A 25412-nucleotide genomic window follows, 5' to 3' on the forward strand; every position below is an offset into this window, starting at 1 on the left:
CATAGAAACTGGGACAAGAAGAGCACTTCTTTCCCCTACCAGTGTTCTTGGACATGAGGCATAAGAAAGAAAGAAATCTTAATTTTTTTGAAATTCTTGATGATATTGCATTAGTAGCATATCTTAACCTATCCTGACTAATATACTCTCTAAATTTATCCCAACTGTGAAAGATGCTACCTACTATGAGAACCTAAAAAATGTGAGAAGTCATTTTTTTTTTTTTTGGAGATTGCTGTTTTTTGTTTTTATTGGTTGTTCAAAACCTTACAAAGCTCTTGACATATGATATTTCAAACATTAGTTTCAAGTGAGTTATGAACTCCCATTTTTACCCCCAAATACAGATTGCAGAATCACATCGGTTACACATCCACATTTTTACATAATGCCATACTAGTGACTGTTGTATTCTGCTACCTATAATGTATATCTATCACAAACAATACACTTACACTACTTATAAACCAATTATTTAGAAATTTCTCTCATTCCCCCCCCCAACACACACACACACACACACACACACACACAACGGAACTTTTACACAACTTGCTTCATTATAAGTCTCTAGTTATGGGGCTGGGGATGTGGCTCAAGCCGTAGCGCACTTGCCTGGCATGCGTGCAGCCCAGGTTCGATCCTCAGCGCCACCTACAAACAAAGATGTTGTGTCCGCTAAAAAATAAATATTAAAATTCTCTCTCTCTCTCTCTAAAAAAAAAAAGTCTCTCTAGTTATTTACCAGAAACACATATCCAATCTTACATTTGATGAAAATTAAAAGTTAAGAACATACATGCCAAACCCACTGGTAGCATTTTACACATATTATAAATTTGGCTCTAAAATTGCCCCAGATTTCCAGGGCCTGGTGATTCCAAGACAATGTGTGTCAAAGATTCCCTCTGGGTCCAGGTGTTAGCTGATAATCCTCTGTGTCTAAGTCTTACTTGTGGAAAATAGAGCAGAGTGGATGTGGCTAATGATCGCAGCTATGCCACACTTGAGTCAACAAAATATAAGCCCAGGGAATATTGGGTAAAGCTGGAATACCCAGGGGAGCACAGATAGCTCACCTCTAGAGTAAATCCAGAATAGATACAATACTTAGAGATGCAATAAGCGACCCAGGGGATCCACTAGTGAAATAGGCCCACACATCCACTTTTGTCCGAATACACCTATGAATCCAGCAGCATATTGACATACTCTAGTCACTCACCCTTCTGCCCAATTCAATCAAAGTGGTCAAATTAGTGATACCTGTATCCAGTCAAATGTACCTTTTTATCAACTCTAAGAATAATGGGATGCTTGTCCAAATGAGCATCAGGAGACTGTATTTCAAAGGAAGGACACTTACTTCAAAGAGAGGGATGGGGAAAACTTGATGATTGGTGGTAAGTTATAGTTAGAAATAAGAAGTTCTGGGTGCTGCTGTACTAAAGTAAGATGATCATAGCTAGTGAGTTCTTCACACTCTTTATTTTATATGATCTTTAAAACAATCCTGTGGTGTTGTTATGGCTTGAGTATAGTTTGTCGCCACCAAAACTCATATTGAGACTTGATGCCCAATATAAAGCCAAAAATTCACCTCTTTTCTTCACAAATAACCAAGCTCAAATAGTTTGTTAAAGCAAAAGAAAACAGACTTAAGAAAGAGGTGTATGCTTTTCTCATATTACTCGTGAATAAACCGAGGTTGAGACATAGGCTTTGGTACACAATCACTCAGTTAACACATGGTCAAGATTCTTGACCAGAGGATCCAAGTTTATGACCCATAGCAATGGGTTGTACCTAGCATCCTCACAAAAAAAAATGTAGCCTTGCCCACATTTTTTAGTCTAAATGTTTGGCTTCTATGAAAAGATCTGATGACCTTGAAAAGTTGGCCTGTGCTTTCACTTGGTGAGTCCCTCTTGAGTTGAGCCATAGTTGTTCCTTTTGGACAGAGTTGATGTTTTTTTTCTAGTTCTCCACAATCTTGCCTGGCCTGCTAGACTCTTGATCATTGTCCAGCTGGCCACTGTAGATATTTTAGTTTGAACCCTTTGGTTACAGTTGCACTGATAAAATGAGAATGGATTTGCTGTGGGAGCTATATACTTCTAAAGTAGGGTTTCTCAACCTAAGCATGAGTGTGATGTTTTGATCTAGACCATTCTTTGCTGTGGGGGCTGGCTGGAGTATTACAGGCTATTTGGAAGCACCTTTGCCTCCCCTCATTTGTCATGATTCCATCCTCCAAATCTGACATCCAAAACTATCAGTAGACATTGCCAAATTTGACCTAGAGTTGGGGTGGCAAAAGCACCCCTAGTTGAGAATCTGTTCTTTGAAATACACACTTTTTGAGGCTCAAAACACTTAAAAATATAGTCACACAATAAAGACTCTATTTAAGAAAACAGTATTGCACTGATATCATTTCCTGATTTTCATAACATATTATGGATATGCATCTTTTACTGGGAAAGCTATTATATGAAAATGCTGTTTTTTGCAATTTTTATGTGTTTTGAAAAGTTACTTAAAAATTAAAGAAATGGTTGGGTATTGAATAAGTGAATAATGCTGATATGCACACCTCTTCTGAATTTTAGTATGTATTTGATTTCCTTGGGAGGAGCAAATCTCGCAATCCATATCTCTACATTCCAGGTGCCTACTAAGTCATCTGCTATGAAAAATCTTCAGGAAAAGTTTAAGGTACTTTAAAGTAATTTAAGGGAAAGTCCAGAAAACTGGAATTCATGGATAGACATTAAATGACCTGGTAATCTCTTGAAAGAAATTATCTTTCTTGATAAAGTGATGGGGAAAGAAGGCAATTAAAGAGATGATAAAATCAACTATGAATGGGGCTGGGGCTGTAGCTCAGGGGTCAAGCGCTTGCCTCACATGTGTGAAGCACTGGGTTCGATCCTCAGTACCATATAAAAACAAATAAAGATACTGTGAGTTCACCTACAACTAAATAAATATTTTTAAAAAGTGAACTATGAAGAAATTCAAATTGCTCAACTCACTTGATCCATTTCACAGAGGGAAGCAACATTTTGAAGCTGTGAAAGAACAAAGGAAGGAAGGGAGGAAAGAATGAACTGAAGAAATTAAGGGAGGAAAGAAAAGAAGGAGAGGAGGATGTGTGAGAGAGAGGAAAGGACAGAGAAAGCAAGGAAAAAGAGGGGGGGAAACGACAAGGTACAAAGAAAAAGAAATTATTCCTATAATGATTCTCTGTTGTAAACATATTTTGAGCAGATTGTAAAACGTAATTCGACTGAAATTAGATTACAAAGAGCACACAGTACACTAAGTACGAGTGTATTATGCAAACGGGAAATTAATTAGTCTGGAATGCATAGGGCATCTCCTCTACAGTCTGTGCGAGTCTGAGAGCTGTCGGTGACAGTCTTGTGCTTTCCCTAGACATTGCACATGTCATTGCACCAGGGCATTTTTAGGCTCCGATCCTGGCCCACTCGTACCCACTGCAGTTGGCCACCTAATCTTCCAGCCAAAACCCCTGGATTCCAGGGACACTGATACATTGCTAGAAGAGAATGATCCCTTCTACCCAGGCTTCTCTGGCACAGCTAACACAGGCAGTGGCATTTCAGTGAAGCAAGTACAAAATGGTAATGGAACACCTCCTTGTGGGTTTTGTGAAATTCTGCCTCCAAATGAAGAAAAATGGGTTTTAATTATACACTAATGCATTAATTCACTGATTAATAATTCTAATAGTAAAAAACTAATAGATCCATGGAGTGTTTCTATTACTCTAGTAGCTTATTGAGCCATACTACAAGTTTATTATTTTATTTTAATAGAGTAGCGTTGGGTTTGATTTCCTTGGCTGATATGAAAAGACCTATGGTGATTTCTATGTCTATAAATCAGGGACACGTGGCAGCATGATTAAAATATGCCTGTATTTCAGGAGAAAAGACTGGAAAGATGTTTAGAAACTCCAAGCCAACTAAACATAGTTTCATGTGATGAACTTCGGAGTTAATTAACAAATTTGATTAATGCTAAGTACATTCATAATATATTTTTTTATCCCCTTCATGACCCTATGAGTGTAGTAGAGATTGAGCATCCCTATAATGAAAATCCCAAATCAGAAATGTTCCCAAATTCAAAATTTTTTGAGTGCTGTAAGTAAAAATGATACACCTTGTCTCATGATGGTTTGCAGTCAAATTGTAAGCACACTGAAAAATATTGTATAAAATTACTTTCTGGCTATGTACAAAAGGTGTATAGGAAACAAAAGTAAATTTTATGTTTAGACTTGGATCTCATCCCCAAGATATCTCATTATGTACATGCAAATATTTCCAAATTCAAAAATAACCCAAATCCAAAACACATCTTTGTTCCAAGCATTTCTCATATAAGATACCCAACCTGTATAAATGTTTTTCCACTTAATATGTTAGGGCATTAAAAATTCAGAAAGTTAAAAGATTCGCTTATTGCTGTATATAAAAGTCCGAACTGAGCACAAACTCAGGTTTGATTCCAACTTGAAGTCCATGAACATCCCGCAATACCCTGCCGTCTGCTTGGGACCACTCACGTGGATAGTGCTGACATTTGTGAAGGCAAAGTGGGAAAAAAGTGAAGTGCACAGACAAAGGAAGAGGCACTGGTCCAGCAGGACCAGTGCTGCCTCCGCTTTTTCTTAGGTTTACCCTTCAAATCTATCCAGAGGAGCCAGGGCATTAGGAATATGGCAACAACCTCCTGTTCATCCCAAGTACCAATCAAGAAATGCCCACTCAAGAGGTCCTAAGGCCCTCAACTTCATGGTTGATTTCCTGATACAAACAACCCCTTGCCTTTCGCTCTTTTAATGAGAGCAGCTTTGCCCCTCGCCCCCCACCCCCATCCCATCCTCTCATTTTAATTTCTGTTCTGTAGCATGTTTGATCACAGGGGAGGCACTGGCTCGGCCTTCTCCAGCATCTCTCCATTATCAAATACACTCCTTGTTCCCACTACTGGCTGCTTAGGGAGATGTTAAGTGATTCCCTGGTTTGAGTCTGCAGCACTTCAAAAGGCTGTTCTGTCTTCACGAGAGCCGGCGCCTGGCACATGGCCACGGCCGGGGAGCTGAGGTTTGCTCTTGAGTCCCAATGCAATCATGCACTGTCTGCTTCTCACTGCTCCCAAGTTCTGAAAGTGTTTTCAAAAAACCTCTGTGTTGTCAGAATGACAATTGACTCAAGATAGCCAGAGCCATTCAGAGGCTGAAAAACGCCTGTCTGGGGCAGAGCGATTAGGGAAGGACATTTCCATCAGAAGCAGAATGGGTCTGGAATAGCCAGCAAAGTCCTTTTCTGAAGGAGGAGAGGTAGGTGATTTCTCCCTCCTCTGACGCTAACAGGCACTCACCCTGCAGGACACCAGGTTCTAGCCATGCGGGGGCTCCACAAAGAAACACATATGCACCCAACACGGGAGGGCGGACAAATCAATCATCCATTTTGTATGAACTTGGAGAGGCCTAGGCAATACCCAAAGAAAGACACAATTGCCTGTCCTCAAGGAGACTGCTTTCTCAAAGAAAAAAAAGGCAGATAATAAACTACTCTAATTGCAGCAAGATAGAGCTATATGCAGTGGAGTCCGGAGATGCACACCTGGCTTAGATTGGGGTGTGTGTGTGTGTGTGTGTGTGTGTGTGTGTGTGTTTGTGTGCACACATGCATGCACCTACCTAGGCAAATGGGTCTCCAGCCAGTTTAGGTTGAGGACAAGGGAAGAACAACAGTCTTAAATAGGCACCAGTCATAGGCAGAAAGACACTACAGGCAACCAGCGTGTCAGAGTGTCCTGTGCAGTAGGCAGCCTGAAGGTAGGAGATTCATAATACTTGAGTCCCTATTATATGCAAAAAGGAGTGGGCCTAGGAGGTAAGATTGAAAAGTAAAGGTAAAATGACAGAAATCAGGCCTCCATGCTGCAGGATCAAGCTTGGACTTGTGATTCACAGATGACACAATAAACAGGCAGGAGGGATAGCTAACGGCTGTACTGCCCGAACCTGTTACAGAGCCTCAGGCCCAACAGCTCCGGGCTGTGAGCAGAGTCAGCAGGGGGACTCGGTTTCCCTTCTCAGGCTCACAGATTAGAGCTCATTTATGAGCCATCTATTAACACTGAACACAGCATGCAACACAATTTCTGTCTTACAAGGGGGCACTTAGAACCTTTCCCCACTCCCAGGAAAATCTAAACATAAGATTAAGGAATAGCCAAGGGACTAAAGTGTATATAATGAATTAACCAGAAACCTTTAGGGCTGATATAAATATAAAAGGAAATTTATATTTTATATAAACATAAAAGCAAATTCTTACTTAAGATTGTGACAAGAGAGACAGGGATGTTCAGGTGCTACCATGCAAGGATCTTTAAAATTCAGTTGTTTCAAAGAGGCAGGCCCTGTCTCTTACACTAGCATCGCTACTCAGAGCATCCTCATTGGAACTGACAGCAATGGCATTAAGTAAAAAGCACAAAAGATCAAGCCATATGAGGAAGTAGCTATACAAAAGAATTTTCACAAATACTTCTAGAAAAAAAAAAAAAGAAACTACCTTCTTTGCTTGATGAGGCTGATCGAGATAAAAGATTCACTAAATTAGTACAGTTCCTGGAAAATGCCATAAGAAAGACAATAGATGAGGAAAAAAAGAAATTTAAATCAGGCCTGGGTTATGCCAAATAGAGATTGTCTAATTAAACAAAGAAATAAGACAAAATTAACGTACAGGAACTTTTCCTCATACAGAAGGAAAATAAAGCCTGACAGTTTAAGTAGGAAAGTTTATGATAATTTTTAAAGGAAAATAAGAAGAAATGAAAGCAGAAGATTGGTTGATATCAGACAGTTGATAAACTTGCATAGAGGCTAATATTTGCTCAACATGAAGCGTGAAATCTTGTGGACATCATGCCAGAGAGGGCTGGGCAGGGGATGTCAGTGGTACAACCCCAGAGAACTATAAGAAGGCACAGTACAGATTGCTTGCTAGTCACCAAAACCTGTCCTCCATCCCCAAAAGACATGTGGATAAATCACGGGTGCTCATTGATTTGCTATGCAACCTGTCCCAACAAACCCATCATAAATCCAAAATGCACTGGACACACCTAACCAACACAACACCCTAGCTCAGCAACACCAGACAGTCAGTGGTGCCAATTCATGATCTCCAGGCTGATGGGGGAACTTTGCTAGTTGCATTGTGGGAGAGAGGATTGTACTATATATCACTAGACTTTGAAATAATTAAAATTCAAAGAATTGTTCTGACCAAATGTGTATCAATTTGCACCACTGGAAAGTGAAAAAGGTGGAAATCAAATCATGGTAAGTTGGAGACTGTACATTTCTTCACCTCCCAAGCAGGCAGATGTGGTCAGATGACTGACTTGTGGTCAAAGGAATGTGAGAAGTGACATGTCCCACTTTCCAGACTGGGTCTTGCAACATTGCGTCCCATGCTTTCATCCCCTTCCTCTCAGCCAAAACTCGGGGGGGGGGGTGTGACCAGGCTCCAAAGAGGCAGCTTCCCACAGAAGGAACCTGAGTCTCTGAAAGACTGTGGAGAGATTTGTCATCAACTTGGACCACTCATCACCAAGTTGAATATAAGAGAGAAACACGTTTCTATAATCTTTATGCTAATGTTAAATCAGACCCAACAAGGCGAGGGATCCATTCACCAAGGATTCCCGCCAATGCAACCATCACCTTTTGCAAGAACCATGCACGGTGAAGACTTAACAGAGGGCATCTGTGTTAATCACCTTGTTGTCTCTGTGATCAAAATACCTCACCAATTTATTTGTTTTCAGAGGTTTTAGTCTGTGGTTGGCTGACTCCATTGCTCTGGACAGGAGGTAAAGCAGAACAGCATTATGAAAGGGCATGTTAAAAGATAGCTGCTCATCTCATGGCAGCACAGATGCAGAGAGTGAGATAAGGGAATCAGGAAAAGAAAAACTCTTCCGGGGCACACCCTCGGTGATATGTCCCTCCAACTAGGTCCCAACCCATCCAGTAGTCCATGCAACCATCAATGGTTTGTCCACTGATGAAGTCAGAGTTCTCATGATTCAGTCATTTCACAAGAGCCCCACCTCTAAACAAGCAACATTTGAGACACATGAAGCTTTGGGAGAGATTCTAAATCCAAGCCCCAAGAGCATTTTATATTGCTTGGAAGAGGAGAAGGAAGAACTGATGTGGCAGTGCATTTGGGTTGAGCCCATAAGCAGGAGACATCCTCTGGACAAAGGAGAGAGACAGCAAATGAGAGAGGAGGAATTCCATGGTGTGCTCAGAAAGAGCAAACGTGGCTGGTCGGCAGAGCAGGTGGCTAGTAGAAGTTGGAGGGACAGCCAGAAACGCACATGAAGACCAGAAGGTGAGAATGCTTTTGTGGACTTTAACTTGCAAGCCAAATAGGACCCTGCTCAGGTTTAAAATAAGCACTTGATTAGGCTCAATTTTTGCACTAGAAAAGGCCCAATGGAGCAGGGTGTGCAGAATATGCCGAGACAGGCAACCAAGTGAGGAAGTATCACATGAGTGCACAGGAGCTCTCGTGGGGTCCTGACTAGGAGTGTAACAGTGAGACTGGAGAAGAAGGGGCATCTTTGAGAAGTCCATCAGAGTTAAGTGCACAGAACCTGACAACAATGGAATAAGGTCTGCTGAGGAACATGGCTAAGTCAACTGTTCATCTAGGTCTCTCACACTGAGTTCTAGACTGTTGTTTGTGGGCCACTTCTTAAGAATCAATTGGCTTTCCCTCTCCCTCTCTCTAGAGCCTTAGAGTTCCTCTCAAACAAATTATCATTTTACTTCCAGGCCATTACCTTCCACCACCCTCCACCATCTGCCTACCCAAGAACCTTTAAGAGTTGTCTGTCCCTGGTCAAATTGCCTTTTCCATTAATATCCTGGGCACAGCTGGATATTAATCACCTTCTATAATCTTCTCCCACCTTCCTGAAGCTGGAGGACCAACCATGTTTGGTTTGAAGAGTGAAGATAATAGCTGAGAAAATGGAGAAGGGTTTCAAAGGATGGGAAACAATGACCAAAAGAGTGAAAGACCTGAAGGTGGACACAACAGCCTGAGCCTGGACTAGTCACTAGCCTTCCTCAGACCTCATGTCTGTAAAACAGAAGGGTTGTACTGGACAATTTCTAAGGATCCTATAGCCCTCATGAAGCTATAGAAACAACTTGTTCTAGAACAATAAAAATAATAATAATTGTTGTTCATGAATTGTGTATTATAACGCAAATAACAACAATATCTAGATTTCGGATATGGCCAAATTAACATTGTGAAACTATCTAACTAAATCACAAATTAAATGAGCTAAGAAATGGAAAATTTATGTAAGTGCATTTCTTTCTTTTTTTTGGGGGGGGGGGTCTAAATAAACACAATAGTTTAAGAGTTGGAGTCATTTACCAGGAGTCAATGTCGAATATGGAATTAAATTAACAGTAATTGCCACTCTAAAAGAAAGAATAATAATTCTGGTAACTAGAAAGGATATACAAAATTAATACTAATAATTACAGAGGAATTACTTAATTATCTGACTTACTGAGAGAATACAATCAGATGCTATTAAATAGAATTGAACCTTATATTACTTTACTCTTATGTGTCAGTCAAACTGGATTCTTTAGAACAAAGAAGCAGTGTTGAATTGATACATGATGTAAAATTATGGTTAGCTAAAATAATTATCTGCTCTAATTAATTTAATTTATTTTATTGTAGTCTTGGTTCAAAGAGGTACAGAAATTATAAAATATTGGGGGACATTATATAATAAGGCAATGTTAAGGAAATCATGACTTTTTTATGAACCTCAAAGCAAATATGCCAATAAGATTTATGATATGGCCATTATAACAAATTTTCACAGGATGGTGACCATTTCTCAAATCTTTTGAAAATGGTTTTTGCCTAAAGATGGAAAATCCTCTCTGGAGAGCATTAAAGTATAAGTAGATAGTAATAATAACTTACAATTACTGAGCACTCTGTATCTGGAACTCTTTCAAGTGTCTTACAAGAGTCACTCATTAAGTCACTGCAGCAGCCCTAAGAGATAAGGACAATAGCTACACCCATTTTACAGGTGAAGAAACTTAGTCACAGGGAGGCCAAGGGTAATGCAGGAAGTAAATATCCAAGCCAGGATTTGAAGCTCAGCAGTCTGCTTCCAGAGCCTGTGTTCCAAACAATGTCCTTCACATCAATCTTGATATTTCCTAACTCAGTGATCAAAGATGATCAGAGGATTTATGCCCAATGTTTCTTAATGGCTGCTAGAAGGTTAGGGGTTGAGTAGAGCCAGTGGTGTGGAAGGGCTTTCCTGAACTTTTTTAGTAAGTTCAGGAAGACTTAGGCCAGTTAGTGGCACCACAACTTTCAAGAACAGGTCAGCATTCCAGAGGCAGTACCATTTATATGAGGCACACAAAGTCTACTTTAAAATAATAAAATATTTAAATTTGCTTTGCTGGAGTTACCTCCATACGTTGTACCAAAATGTCCATTGATAGTCACAAACAAGAGTATCATACACCACAAACCAGAGAAAACAGTCTGACCTTTCCAAAACCCAACTCCAATAACCTTCTAGGCACCCAGTGTACACTCATCTTGTCTTTAGGAAAGAAATGTACCTGATCCCTTATGTTTCTAGTGACAAGATAATTTACTGTCCAAAGCAGGCATTTTGAGATGGAGAAGGGACATTATTAATAATGACTCCAAGGGAAAAAAAAAACTAACACAAGGCTTGCCTCACACAAACTGGGAGAGATTGCCACATTATTCATCCTTCTCTTTCCCAGGTTGTGGTGTGCACGGTGTCATTTTGCCACACATCCCTTCAATTAAGTCTAAAGCTTTTTCATGGAGACAAAGACATGGTTATGATCATGAGCCAAAACAAAATCATTTCTTAGTGGCAGAACCATGTGACAGGAAGAAATGCCTTCAAGGGTCACTCTGAGCCTTCTAGTGGGGCTGACGTGGGGCAGCTTTTGGGTGTACCCTTCAGAAGAATTGACATTCACTGAGAAGCTACCTGAGAAGAGCCTGAGAATATGACTACTTATCAGATCTCTAAATAACTAGAGACTTATCTAGACAGGGACAAATAACAAATTTTTGTTTTGTTTTGTTTTGTTTTTTTACAGGGTTCACTAACTTACAATTTAGGGAATTTTTAGAATTTTCAAATTAAGGCTATGCAGAGCCAGTGGGCACATCCCATTCATTGCTTCATTCACTCTTTCATTCACACATTTTAAAAACAAAATTTATCAAAGAAGTAAAAGCTTCCTTTTACCCAGTGGAAATACTCTTTCATTCATTTGTTTATCCCACTTGTTTGAACATCTGAATGCCAAACAGTTTGAAGTTGCTGGGGGTTGTATGAGTTCAATAAGACAGAGTTTCTGTGATCATGGAACTTACAAAAACAGATACACTGAACAATGACTAGTTGAAACAAGTACTATGAAGCAAATTTAATAGATACATAAAATTTGCTGGGAAAATAATAGGTAAGGAACATTTTATTCTTTTATTCACTCTTCTTTTAATTTTTTTTTTTTGTTTAGTTTAGTTGACCTTTATTTATTTATTTATATGTGGTGCTGAAAATCAAACCAGTGCCTCACACATGCTAGGCAAGCACTCTACCAACTGAGCCACAACCCCGGGCCTATTTTGTTTATTTTTAAAATGTGTATTAAGTATCAACTATGTACCAGACGCCCCTCTAGCCACTGAGATTGCAGAGATAAACAGAAGGAATGTGATTTCTGCTTCCCAGGATACACAGTCCTCTAGGGAGTACAGACAACAATCAACTAAGGGAGCACAAGGACACTTAAATTGCCAATAAATGCCATCAGAGACACTAAAAGCACTAAGCCATAGCATAGGGGTCAGCCAATCAGGTTCATCAGTTGCCTGTGTTTACAAATAAAGTTTTATTGAAACACAGATGTGCCCAGAAGTTTGTTTTGTCTACAGCTGCTTTAACCATACAATTGCAGAGTTGAATACTAGCAACAGAGACCCTATACCCCCAATACTTAAAATGTTTCCTTTCAAACTCTTCAATGGAGTAGTTTGCTGACTCCTGCAAAACAGAATAAGAATGAAGGACAGATGATAAAAGGGGCAAATCCTATATAAACGAAAGAGTCAGGGGATATTTTTTTTTTTTTTTTTTTGCAGACATGACATTTAACCAAAGGCAAAAAAGAGAAGAAACTAGTAACAGGAATCCCTGGAAGAAACACACCCTTATCGGAGACTATCACAGGATCCAGGGGTCTGAGGCATCCAGGAGACCAAGTTGTTAAAAGGAGGCCTGGTGTGTCTCTGGTGTGGTGAAAGAGAGCAGAAGCAGAGGGCAGGGCCAGGGTGAAGAGGTACCAGGGGCTAGATTCAGGAGGCATTGAACTCACTGATTTGGAGACTGGATTGCATTCTGGAAACAATAGGAGGTTGAGGAAGGACTTTAATGTAGGGAGTAATGTGGTTTGGGGGTGATTTTAATAGATGGCTCTTCATCTGTTATGGTGGCTGTTCATCAGCAACCATAGTTGAAAAGGTGGAGGCGTTCAGAACCCATTAGAAAACAGTGCCTGTAATAGGTTGAGGGCTGTGGAGACTCAGCCTAGAATGTGGCAATGGGGTTGGAGGAATTTCTTATATGGAAGTATGCTATTGCTAAGGCATTATATACCTCAATTGAGAGGTATGTGGATTTTAAGACAGGTGTGTGGATTTAAGAATATTCCTATTATCCTTGTTGCTTGAGAGAAACACTCACAGCACCAAAGCTTCAGAACCCATTGATGCTGAGTCCCACTTAAACAGATGATCCTCTCATACCCTGTTGTTCAAGTGTTCTTGTGGCATTTCCTGAGTAAGGCATGCACAACCTTAATGTGGCATCAGAGAAGTCTTGTTCCAAAAAGCTAGAGATCCCTGGAGCAATTAAGGGAAGGGTCTGTCAAACTATAGCACCCAAAGTGTTTTCTCCAGCAACACTCAAATAAAATGGCCTATATCACCCGAAGAAAGGTCATCAAAAATTCCTTACTGGGGCTGGGGATGTGGCTCAAGCGCTAGCGCGCTCGCCTGGCATGCGTGCGGCCCGGGTTTGATCCTCAGCACCACATACCAACGAAGATGTTGTGTCCGCCGAGAACTAAAGAATAAATATTAAAAAAAAATTCTCTCTCTCTCTCTCTCTCTCTCTCTCTCTCTTTAAAAAAAAAAATCCTTACTGACCACAAAGCACTTTGTATACCACCTCTCATATGACCTCAGTAAAGACCTGTGAGGTTTTCACGCAAATCTCATAAGACTTGACATTCCCATTGGGCAGATGAGCAAACTGGAGGATTTAGAGCACGATAAAAGTCACGGCAGAGCCAGATCCAGAATCTACATCTTCTTAGCTCACAGTCAGTGCTCTCGGCTCTATACCTGCTACTTCTCCTCAACCACTGAGCCAAAGGTCATTAAGATGGAGAAACAAATTCTTGTGGGTATGCATGCAGAGCAAGTGGAAGGGAAGTTGATTTTGCCTGGAAGGATGCAGCAGAGGAAGACTTCTTAATGAAGTCATCTTGTTCACATGATCTGGTGTTTGGTAAACAAGTCCCTATCATGCCCTTGAGATTATCTTATAGTAGTGCCTTCTCCACTCTTCCCTTTCCAGCCTAAGGAACTCCACCCTCTTTAGTCTCCACATATGATAGCATTGATTTCTCATTTCCTGTCAATTTCCTAGTTTTGTTGTAGCTTTCTGGAGGGGGGTGGAGGGGAAGAATGTAGACATTCCACAATGAGATGGAAAATGTTAATTATCATTTTTAAAAAAATGATATACCTAATTGTATAACTGAGCTCCCCAAGGTAGAGGTTGCCATTAAGTCTGGTCCCTATACCTTAGCAGGAAGGTGACTTGTCATATGCATTTACATTTGCAGGTAGAGTTAAAGGCAAACTTATCATGAATGTAAAATTATCACCTAAGTTCTTCTGTACCCCATGGGAATTCACTTTTGGATTTCTTACCCTATTGGGTTGGAACTCAACTGGCAGAATAACCCCGTGGGGGTAGGTTGGAGAGACTGACACAGAAAGGCTGCAATGACATGTCCCTCTGGTTCATCCAGGCAAGAAAACAAACTTTGTCCAAGAAGGAAAGATCGTGTTATTACAAAGAACAATTATTTACATCCCAAACTAATTTGCACAAAATAAATGTAAATTACTAGAAAACTTTAGCCCTTGACCTGTCATTAATAATTTGTTATGAGAGACCTCACTCTTGATCCCAGCCCCTTCTTGTGAAACTAAAGTCTGCTTCTGCGGTGACCACATATTGAAACTACACATTTATGCATAAGATTCTCAGTGAAAGCACTGATTGGCAGTGTTACCCATGCCTCATAGGAACACATCACCATATAGTGCAAATAGCATGGTTTCTAGTTGACATAAATTTGACTGTTTGCTAGTTCCTGACCCTTGATAAAACTTCCTCTCTGAGCCTTGATTTCCTTCTCTGCAGAATGGGAATACAGAAGAACTGAATGGGAAGGACAACGCACACAGTAGGTAGTCAACAAAGTGCAACTTATTAATTATAGCCATAGCATTATAACAAAAAGGATAACTAGGCTTCCAAAAGAGCCACAAAAGTTCCCCCCAATAAGCATTCTTTGATCCAGACTATGCTGTGTCAACCAGCAGCTTCCTGAACAAACACTTTCCCCTGCAACCGAATATAAACCAGCTTCCCTCTCCTTTCCGCAGACCTTCTAATTATCTCTGCTGTTTACAGCATCCAGCCCCTCTGCTACCAAATTCTCCATTATTCTGACAGCCAACAAACTAGACCTATTAGAACTCAGCACAACTTTTGCCTAAGGCAGGAACTTTGTGAGACCACAAATCGTCTTGGTATTAAAAGTCGGTGCATAAGAACTGCCCTTAGCTTTTGCGCTAAATTGCTAGTTTGAAGACATTCATTGCAGTATATTGTATTTCCACTATATTTTGCTTTAATAGACTTCGTGGTAAAGTGTATAAGAGGAGTTTTAAAGCCTGAGGTAGCACATAGCCAACTTTTTTTTCATTTTATATATTTTTCCATCTTTTGTTTGTCACCTTATATTGTTTTGTTGCTTCACATACATAAAACAACCTGGCAATCACAGAACAATGCCCAACAGTTAGTTGGGCATATTGACTTTACTATTAAAAGTTGAAACAATCAAGCTAAAGAAGCTGTGGTGTATTTTTCTGCTAGTTGCATGAGACTTTAATTTTAAAAACGCATGGAAAATATCCCCTCTGTAATAGCGCTTTCAGCAAACTTGGTTGATTTCTGTGCTTTTGCATTGTCTGCCTAGCACAACTCCACAGTTAGAGAAAGAAATATAAGAAAGCATTTGCCCAGCATTTTCATCTAAAAATACCAAAAGTGCTCTATGGCCCTGGCTCCTCGATGCTGAGTGATTTGGCAGTCCAAGTGATGCCATACACCTGGCTTCACCTTGATGCAGGTAACATCTGTCATTCCTTTGTCTCCAGGATGTCATGGCAGCAGTCTAAGAATCCTGTTTTTATCTTCCTGTGATACTAGGAAGGGCTAAGGCAAGTCCATGTACTCCTTGTCTTCACGTAGCATACAGTCTCATGAGAGATGTGAGGACTAAGCAAATAGCTAGACAAATACAACTATCACTATAGATTCTGGGAGCTTCTTTATCATCGAGATTTGGGAGAAAATTATACTAACAGGGAATCCACTTTGAGTATGGAGTAAATGGGGGAAACACCCTGTTTTCTTCAATATGCTCACACTCGACCCAGAACACTTCTGTGACCAGCTTTGTGGGAGTTTTCCTTTACCAAGCAATTCTACGGTTGTTTTTTTTTTCTTTTCTGTTTTTTTATTGATTTTTTAAATAAATAAATAAATAAATGACAGCAGAATGCATTACAATTCTTATTATACATATACCACAATTTTTCATATCTCTGTTTGTATATAAAGTATCTTGACACCCAATTCATGTCTTCATGCATGTACTTTGGATAATTATGTCTACCACATTCCACCATGCTTGCTAATCCCCTGCCCCCTCCCTTTCCCTCCCACACCTCTTCCCTATCTACAATTCATCTATTCTTCTCATGATCCCCCTCCCTACCCTACTATGAGTTAACCTTCTTATATCAGAGAAAACATGGGTGAGAGGTCTACAGTTCTTTATAGACAAGGATTGGGTGTCCTACCTGGAGATAGCATCAGATCACACAGGTGCAGGGTTGTCTACCTGGAGATAGCATCAAATCACACAGATGCAGGGTTGGTCCCACAAGACTGCACCCATTTCAGATGCCAATTGCAATTCCAGGGATCCCCATGGTTTACTTCTTGGGTTTGGTTGCTTGCTAGAACGGTTCACAGAACTCAGTGACACACTTTGTTTAGATTTACTCCTTTAATATAAGGGATACAACTCTGAAACAGGCAAATGGGAAGAATTCATAGGGCAAGGTATGAAAGAAGGAGTGTGACACTCCCATGTCCTCTCCAGGCACATCAACCTCCCACCACCTCTGTGTTCAAAAACCCAAATTCTCTGAACCCTGCTCTTTGAGATTTTTATGAACTATTCCATACATAGATATGATTGACAGAATCATTCACTATTGCTGGCCAACTCTAGCTTCAGACTCTTTTCCCTCCTCAAAAGCCAGGGGTTGGGTCTGAGAGTTTCAGCCCTCTATTTACATTATTTCTCATTCTGAGGCTACCCAGGAGACCCAACATCACTCATTTCATAGATTTCAGAGATTTCAAAGGTTTTAAGAGCTATGTTCCAGAAAACAGAACACAGACTATAAAGGTGTGTATTTCTTATTGTATCACAATATCACAGGGGTCAGGGAAGAATGCAGAAAATGAATGAGATGAGAATACAAGGGAGTTAAATGAGAATCATGTGAGGGAGAAATGCAAACATAGGAAATCACACGAGAAAAGGCCCCAGAGAGGGAAAGAGCTTGAACTCCTGGGAAACCAAGGCAAGGTTAGGAAGAAGTAGACACAGAAAGGAGAAGTCAGAGGTAGAAGTGGAGTAGTGGGTGAGACTAGAGCCAAGGGACCCTGGAGGTGATGAAAGAGGTGAGATGGTATTCCAAGGGCAAGGTTGAGTCCACTCAAAGGCTTTCAGCAGAGGAGTTATGTGATCAGGTTTATGTTATTCACTTTGAAGAATCCCTCTCCCTCAGCTTCAGTATGGAGAATAAGTTAAAGGAAAACTGGGAGAGTATTTGGTAAATATATCTTAAGAGGGAGGGGTCCAGGTAAGGGAGTATAGTTACTAAAATGAAGGACTTTGAAAAAAAAAAAAAACACTTGGGGGAAAGATTTCACGGTGACTTGAGGATGGGCTTGACATGATCCTAAAGGAGCAGACAGTTTCAAGGAAGATGCTGAAATGTCCACTTGAAGTGTGACATCTGAGCCAGGAAACACTAGAAGACATTGATGTGAAATAATGTCAAGCATTTCAGTTTAGGCACCTCAGGTTTTGTTTCAGAGGTGAATGGTCAAAATTCAATTGCAACTAAAGAGAGATGGTTTACAAAGAATACCAAGATATCTCATGAAATGTGAGGAAGCGATTTACGGAGGAAGAGGACAACCAGCGAAATCTAGAGCCAAGTAAAAAGAAGAAGAAATGTATTGATCTCCCAAGATCTGGTACTGATGACTCAGTTCAACCACTCCCATTATCTGTGTCTCCCGATTACAAGTACTAATTTGGGGAAGAAAAGGTCTGATTGGCATGTTAGGTAAGAGGCCCGTACTTCTTCAATCAGCAATGGACATTGAGGCAAGATCCCATGGCACAAATATGGCTGCTCCAGCCTTACCCAGGTTGTTTGCTGGTACTTCTCAAAGAAGGCAGTGGGCTGTGAAGTGGTGTCATACTCCAAATGACTCTAGAACATACCTGCAATTTTTTTTTTTTAAATCTTTGCAGTAACCTTCTGAGATTGATGCTGCTATAAACACATTATGGAGAAAGACAGTAAGCCCAAAGAAATTGATCACCTCCCAGGCCACATGGTTAGTAGGTAGTAGAGCTAGGTAAGCCTTTGTGGATTAACTTTGGTGAGTTAATGCCCAGAGGATTCTGTCTACACTTACAGCTTCTCAAAATGCACTTTCCCAGCTGTAGCCTTATTCTACAGTGTGTTGAGAACCTCACAGAAGAGAAGAGAGATTTGGTTGAACTTAATTATGTTCTAGTTGATTCACCAGATGTCTGGAATCTGAGATTTATGCTTTTTCACAGATGGTTAGCGTAATGATTGGAAGGATAAAAGTGCATTTGCCCAGAGTTAAATGTAAGGTTGATATAGCAATGTGATTGCTTCTGTTTCAAAGCTTGGCCAAAAAATAGACAAAACTGTTTCTTTAGGAGACCAAAAGGAAGGGTGAATGTCTCCTTCCAAAGCTGTCACACAAACTTGTGCACAGGCCTTTTTCTGAACCCTGTGATATAGGTAGATACGATTCATCTTGACTCAAGTGGAAATAATGAAAACATACCTCCAACATCACCAAAAGGAAATACTGATTACACAAAAGAAAATGATATTCATCACCTAGCCTACCCCTCCCCCTTTATATTAAATGAAGAAATTGTGCAGAGCAGGAAAAGATATGTTAAGTGTAATGAACTCCTAGGCATGAAATTGTGTTGACCAAACTTTCAGGATAAAGAAAAGAAAGTCGCTTGAATCCACATAATGTATTCCATTCATAAAGGACTCACATTTAAGCCAAGAACAGACACTTCTCAGCATTTAGTGCTCTATTGTTTTCAATGTCAAAACACTGTAGAGATGAACACAGCAGCCTCTCTTAACTTTCTTATCCTATTTATTTTTTCATGACGATTAAAACATTGCTACATATTTTCCTGGGTTTTCTAATTTCCTCTCTGAGAATATAAACTTCTCAAGAGCAGGGACTTGATCTTTTTTGCGCCTGTGGCCAAGACTAATGTCTGATGTGTGATACCAAATGGCAAGTACGAGCTATAGGTAGAGACAGTGGCCCAGAGAGGTGTCAATCTAGGTGTCAATTTGTAAATTTCTCTTTTTTTCAGTTTTCTGTGTCTATGACATCATAATAAAGACAAGGCTGGTGCCTATAGAATCCAAAAGAACGTGCAATAGATAACTCAATAAAATTATTGAATACAGGAAGAAGCAAAGGGTACAAAGTAGGAAAACATTACTTTAAAAAAATATTAAAGTTTTACCTCCAACATGCTCACTTTATCAAGAGTTCACTTTATGGGGAAGAAGTGGGGTGGAAAAAACAAATAAAAATAAACAAAAACTAGGTGAACATATCCCCTCCTAGAACACAATATTTGAATGAGGATGTCCTCAAGATCTGCAACTCTCCTGAGCCTCCCACCTGTTTCCAGTGGATCCAGATGTCCCATGGATACTCATATGGAAAACAAAACCCATTGCCACACCATATCCTTTTGTTCTCTGATTTTTGAGTAATTGCACCCCCTTGACCCCGAGAGGACTGGAAACTCAAATCACCATTTTCCCCCATCTGCCCCCACTGCTGATTCGAGGCTCTATTTTGTTGTGTCTTCTTCAGAGTCTTTCCCAGGTGTGCAGACTCCACCCTGTCATTAAGGGAGGCTCTCATTCTGACTACATCATCTCTTTTCAAGGTCCATGGCATTAGCTCCTTATTCAATCTTTGCTTCTGATCACTCCACTCCACTATCTACCTGCCATTCCGTCCCCAAAATGAACTTTAGAAACAGCAGTCATATTAATACATTTCCTTCATTAGCTAATTTTTTGACTTCGCTACACCTTGAGGAACAGACTACGAATCATGACATTGAAAGTCTTCTATGACCTTCTCTAATCTGAGGCCAAAGTGTATCTTTCCACGTGACCTCTCACCTCCTTGTTCGCTGCTCATTCACCCACCATACATTTAGAGGATTCTAAGAAAGCATCACATACTGACTCAGGGGACTATGATTCAGTCCTCACCCTTGCAAAGAAGTCTAAAATTCAGAGTCTTATGGAAAAAACATATGGGCAAATAGCCTCGCTACCACATAGAATGGACAAAGTGGAACAGGGAGGGTCTTTCCACTCTGAGTGCCATTTCTCCAGCTTGCTGCCCTCTGGTTTGGTCCTGACTCCGCACAGCTCACTTCCCTGACTGAATAGCTTCCTTCCCTACCCACCTACCTTAGAGAACGCCCATGCATCCTCCAGCATATAGTCTCATCTCTAATAGTTGAATTTGGATGGGCAAATTTTCTTTCTTTTTCAACCTGAAGTCAGACATGGAGGCATCTGGAGAAAATCAACCACTGGTTGCCTAACTGGGCAAACAACCTGTGAATAATTATTAAATTGATACACAGACAAAACAAATTTCTCAGAAATTAAGTTGCATCAGGAACCCTCATTAAAATAAATAATAATAAATCTAATAAAATACTGATTTTCAGGCTCTATCCCAAATCTACTGAATCAGCATCATCTGCCTCTTTGAGGAACATAATAAAAATATATACTTTTCCATCTCTCTCTGACTTGCTAAGTCAGAAACCTCAGAGGGTAGGCCCAAAAGCAATGCCCAACTTGTTGTCATACATTCAAGTATTAGTCACCGCTCCAAGTCAGTTCCTCTCAGTGGAAAATGAAACACGGGCCTAATAAATTAAATAATACCTTGGTTGCCCAAAAGTATAAATATAGTCACGTAAGTACCTTCTTTTTGCCACAGTATGGCTAATGCTAAACTGACCAAACTAAAATAGAAATTTCAGAAAGGTCATGCAATCATTTGGACCTAATCAGAATTTTCTGCCACATCACATCTGGAACCATTAAAACTATAAAGACATTTCTATCTTGAGAAGGAATGCACACAATAAATTGGGAAAGGCAGCAAGATCCAAGAAACTGAGAGAAAAGCAAAAAATGCAAAAACTCTCACATATCTAGATATTTCGGTAGGTAGCAGCAAAGATCCCCTTGGTCAACCATTTTCAAAATTTGTTCTTAACCACAGAGCTCTTTTGCAAAATATATAAGCTTAACCTCAAAAAAAAAAAAAAAAAGGTACCTTTGGGTCCAGTACTATGACCTCCCTCAGGAACCCTGAGGCTCTCAAGGCCTCTTCATAAAACCCTACAAGTATGAAAAAAAAACAGGTGGCACATCTCTGGAGATAGTATTTCCTTCTTAATGCTCATAGTCACAACTGCAAAGGAAAAATCAAAGCTGGACCATTAATGTCATCCAAACAGGCATGTTAAAGGTTAGACTCCATCAAGGTTACTAGACTACATCTGAGAGGATCAGCATGTTTGATGGGCTTGTAATGATTTAAAATTTAGCCCAGAAGAGAGAGAGAGAGAGAGAGGCGAGAAGAGAGGAAGGAAGAAGAAAGCCAAACCCTCTGAACTGCTCAACGGTTTTACTTTTCATCCTGAGATGCCTGGAAGCACTGACTTTTGTTGTCACTCTGGGCCCAAAGCACCCCTTCTTTTCCCACGGTGACCTCTGCCATTTCTGTAGGTGGTTTACATAGCAGAGCGCAGGGTCACATCTCTTCAGCAAACTTCTTCACAGTAGAAAGGGCAAACAAGGTTTCACATAACTTCCTGTTTCTCAAGAGAGCTACGAGTCTTCCTCCTCGCCCATGTTTTTGTTTTTCTGCTCATTCTCATGGAACAAAAAGAAAAAAAAAAAAAAACCTGGAGATAGTTAGAAAAGGAAAATAACTTAATTAAAAGCAGGTAATCATCAGAAACTTACATGGGGCTGAATTTGCATTTGATCCTTTTCTCTCCACTATGTATTTGAGAAGTTTGTGTGTACTCTGTGGATTTGAAAAGTAGTAAGTGAAAAATGTAACATATGCACAACCTTTTGTTTGTGTGTTTTATGCTTTTTTTTTTTTAAGGCAGATGCCCTGGAGAGATTTAGCTTTGGGGTTATTGTGTGGAGAAGGGTATTTGGGTTTAAGGTTTTCAGATGAGGCTAAGGCTTTTTGGTTGACTCTTGACATGACCTTTAACTGGAAGCGCCTCCAGAGAAGGAACTTGGGCTTATTCATCTTTATGACCCCTGCACCCATCATCAGAGTGCTGGGTACAAAGTGGACACTCAGAAAGTTTATTAAGTCATTGTGGGTTGAATGTTATAACCCCAAACTTTCATTTGCCATCTGTAAAAGATAATAACAATAATACGTAGCCAAAAATATCGTGTCATTCATAATTTCTTAAAGCCTTTGAAATTAGTTCCAGAAAGAGTGTCAATGACTTCTTGAAAAATGTAAGATGGAATATGTACAGTGTTGAACTCTGACCTTGTCAACACACTTTCTCCAACTTTAGGTATGTATAGCCCCAACAAACTGAAATGTTATGTTCCAGATGAGAAAGCATTTTGCTAAAATGACTCATCAATTACATAATGTGAAAACAGTCCCTGGAAATAACCAGGTACTTGAATAAATTATTTTAATTTTCCCAACTGGGGATAGGAAAATCTATGTAAGTCTAGAAGATGTTCTCACCCTTGGAAAATAGCCTAGACATCAAACTAACTACAGGCACGGTCTCTATATTCTTTAATATAAATGCATTCTTTAAAATGGAATTATTCAAATCCCAAAGGCTGAGCTCTTTTGCTCTGAAGATCAAATACAAATAGGGTCCCCTATCATATTTGTCATCAGTCTGGATGTCCAAGACAACCAGGAATTGCACTCTGTATCCCTACAGCACATTTTCTGAGAATTTCTTTCATGACAGCCTAGTGTGTCCAAAATTCCAGTGTGATGGTTTGCCGTTTATACACTTGGTGCAGTAGTTTGTGAATAATGCAAATCACTTAAATCACTTCACTTGTAATTAATGAGAATGCAATTGTTTCTATGTGTAACTGGAAGGAGGGAAAGACCCCCTGAGAAATGTCTCTTACAAAATGTAAGTTAGTTTTCATTTAAATATTGCTGAGATTAATGATAGTCTTGCAGAAGATCATTGCCCATGTTTACCTACATATTCACTGGAAATCCTTCTCAACTTCAGAAAATTAAACTGGAGCAGAGATTATACTGGAATGAGAGTTTTCAGATCAACTACCTATATTTTGCTCTTGTCAACCAAGGATAAAAAAAAAAGAGGAGATTTTCTCAGATTATTCTGGCGAAAAGTAGAGTCTGCAGGAGGAAGGTAAATATTTAGGGGAGATGGGATTTAAATTTAGGTTTAGAAGATGGTAAGAAAATCTGATTTTTTTTTTGGGGGGGATGCTTCTGGGATATAGGCAGAGTGGATTGGACCTTGTATCATTGACTGCATTTAACAGTGTGCAGAAAACAGAAGCTGAAGCGAATCCTAAGGCAAAAATCTCTGATGGGATGTGGGAGAGTAAAAGTGAGAGAAAAGCTGGAGAGAGAGAGGGTCAGGGAGGCAGAAAGGAGGGCAGCGCTGGGAGAAGACATGAAAAATTAGAACAGGAGCTCGGAGCACTCGGGAGAGCAGAGGAAATGACAGTTGAAATTAGAACAGGAGCTAAGAGGAGTGAGCAGAAGGGGACGGCAGGAACTAAGAAATTTGAGGCAGGGAGAAACTACAGAGAGAAGTGGACAGAATAAAGAAAAGCTCAGCTTCAATAAGGAGGCCCAGGACTCGTGTCGACCAGGATACATGTCCTGCTATGGATCAACAAAAATTATTTGTCATTCTGAAATGACTCTGAAAGGGGGAATAGAATGTGCCCCAACAATCAATATTAAATTTTATGCCTGCTGCACCTTTCAAAAGCCTCAAGAAGACATTGATTCAAGTAAGTGTCACGTTTTTTAAATGACCTTTGATTATTCACTTTAACAGTTTTACAGTAGAAGTTTGCACCCTGAGTTGGGGACCAGGGAAAACCAAAGAATGGCTTCCAGTTGTGGGTGTGCACCTGCAAGGATTCACTGGTCCTTGTGGCAGATGGAGGGATGCATTGGCAGGAGAAAGCGCTATTTTCCATCCAACAGGAGCATGCTGTTATGCAGGGGTTATGGTTTTTGTTATAGAGCTGACTTTCTTAGAAAGCCAAAAAGAAGTTGTGCTTTCTGGCTGGTTTGATGGAGTGGTTTAGGGCACTTTATAAGTTGTATTTTGTGGCTAGTTTTATAAGTGGAAAATATCTGATTCCAATGGAATGGTTTGAGAAATCTGAAAGTGTGTTCGCCCAAATGAGGCCTTTGAAGAACTGACCAATCAGGAATCTGGCCTTGCAGAGTTTTCACTAACATAGTTTCATGTCTTATAATCAGACACCTTGATTGTGTCAGAATTGGTTATACCAGGTACAGGTTTGAATCTGAAACTGAATGACTAGGATTTCAAGCTGGGACACATGATATAGCAATGCTCTGTATCTCTTTATACTTGAATACCAAAATCAGAGCCTAGGTTTTAGGCCTAGAATACATTCTCTATTGTATTAGAGATCTCCATGTATAGCTGATTGGTTCCTTTGAAGGACATCCACAGGCATATCTGCTCTATGCCAGACTTTTAAAAACTATCTATCCAAGCCAGGCATGGGGGTGCATGCCTGTAAACTCAGCTACTCAGGAGGCTGAAGCAGGAGAATCACAAGTTCGAGGCCAGCCTCATCAATTTAGCAAAATACTGCCTTAAAATTAAAAAAGGGGGGTGGGGGGGATAGGGACATAGCTCAGCAGTAGAGAGCCCCTGAATTCAATCACTAGTACTACAAAAACTAAATAAATAAATAAATAAATAAATAAAGTTTTAAAAAGTTATCTTCCCAGTTGGTACCAGTCATGGTTCTGGACCTTTGATTCTAGTGACCTGTCTTATCTTCTAACTCAGATTGATTTCATGATAACCCCTGATTTGGGAATCTGTATCATCAGCTAGTCCTGAAGAACCCAGTCTTTCTGCTTCACCTGCCCTGGCAGAGTTACTTGAGCAACATCCTATCAGGCTGCTGATGAAGTGAAAAATCCTGGTGTCCTTATGTCCAGGGCTTACTTAAGGATTATATAGCCATGTTAGCCAACTAATACACAGTAATATCTATCTTTCTTCCACTGACTCTTGACTTCTGTCTACAAGTGGTTACATGTCTGTCCGATTCTAAAAACTCATTCATTCATCTAATAGAGGTTCATTG

Source organism: Urocitellus parryii, chromosome 6, assembly GCF_045843805.1.
Source record: "Urocitellus parryii isolate mUroPar1 chromosome 6, mUroPar1.hap1, whole genome shotgun sequence".
Lineage (NCBI taxonomy): Eukaryota > Metazoa > Chordata > Mammalia > Rodentia > Sciuridae > Urocitellus > Urocitellus parryii.